The 871-nt window shown below is 53.3% G+C and overlaps 1 pseudogene; it reads left to right on the top strand.

Moving 5' to 3' along the window:
• Positions 1-343: 343 nt before the first annotated feature.
• Positions 344-462, top strand: LOC138357955 (5S ribosomal RNA; annotated as a pseudogene).
• Positions 463-871: the final 409 nt, after the last annotated feature.

Raw genomic sequence — 871 nt, 5'->3', positions numbered from 1 at the left:
CAGGATGGGTATAGTGCCTCTGTAACCCTTCCACTACCACCTGTAGGATGGGTATAGTGCCTCTGTAACCCTTCCACTACCACCTGCAGGATGGGTATAGTGCCTCTGTAACCCTTCCACTACCACCTGCAGGATGGGTATAGTGCCTCTGTAACCCTTCCACTACCACCTGCAGGATGGGTATAGTGCCTCTGTAACCCTTCCACTACCACCTGCAGGATGGGTATAGTGCCTCTGTAACCCTTCCACTACCACCTGCAGGATGGGTATGTGCTACATAATAAATCAAATCTCATAAGGACGACCGCGATACAAGTACAAACCCTGACGCCAATGTGGTATTGCCAACGACCATACCACGTTGAGAACACCACTTCTCGTCCGATCAGGGAAGTTAAGCAACGTTGGGTTTGGTTCGTACTTGGATGGGTGACCGCCTGGGAACACAAAATGCTGTTGGGAATAATGTTAAGGGTGCCGGTCGGCCGAGCGGACAGAACACTGGACTTGTGATCCTGTGGTCCCGGGCGCCGGCGAGAAACAATGGGCAGAATTTCTTTCACCCTATGCCCCTGTTACCTAGCAGTAAAATAGGTACCTGGGTGTTAGTCAGCTGTCACGGGCTGCTTCCTGGGTGTGAAGGCCCGGTGGAAGACCGGGCCGCGGGGACACTAAAGCCCCGAAATCATCTCAAGATAACGGATATCCTAGCTGAAGAGCGAGCGGGAACCTTCGTTACATAGCGAAGATTTCGAGGCCTAACGTCCGCGCGGCCCGGTCCTCGACCAGGCCTCTTGGAAAACCCAGCAGAGACGAGGCTAAAACTAGGGTGATGTCAGCAGTGTGTACGTCAGGGAAGTCTCAAGAGTGA

This window comes from Procambarus clarkii, chromosome 80, assembly GCF_040958095.1.
Source record: "Procambarus clarkii isolate CNS0578487 chromosome 80, FALCON_Pclarkii_2.0, whole genome shotgun sequence".
NCBI lineage: Eukaryota > Metazoa > Arthropoda > Malacostraca > Decapoda > Cambaridae > Procambarus > Procambarus clarkii.
The sequence above is the reverse complement of the archived record's forward strand: the minus strand, read 5'-3'. Positions and strand labels throughout refer to the sequence as shown.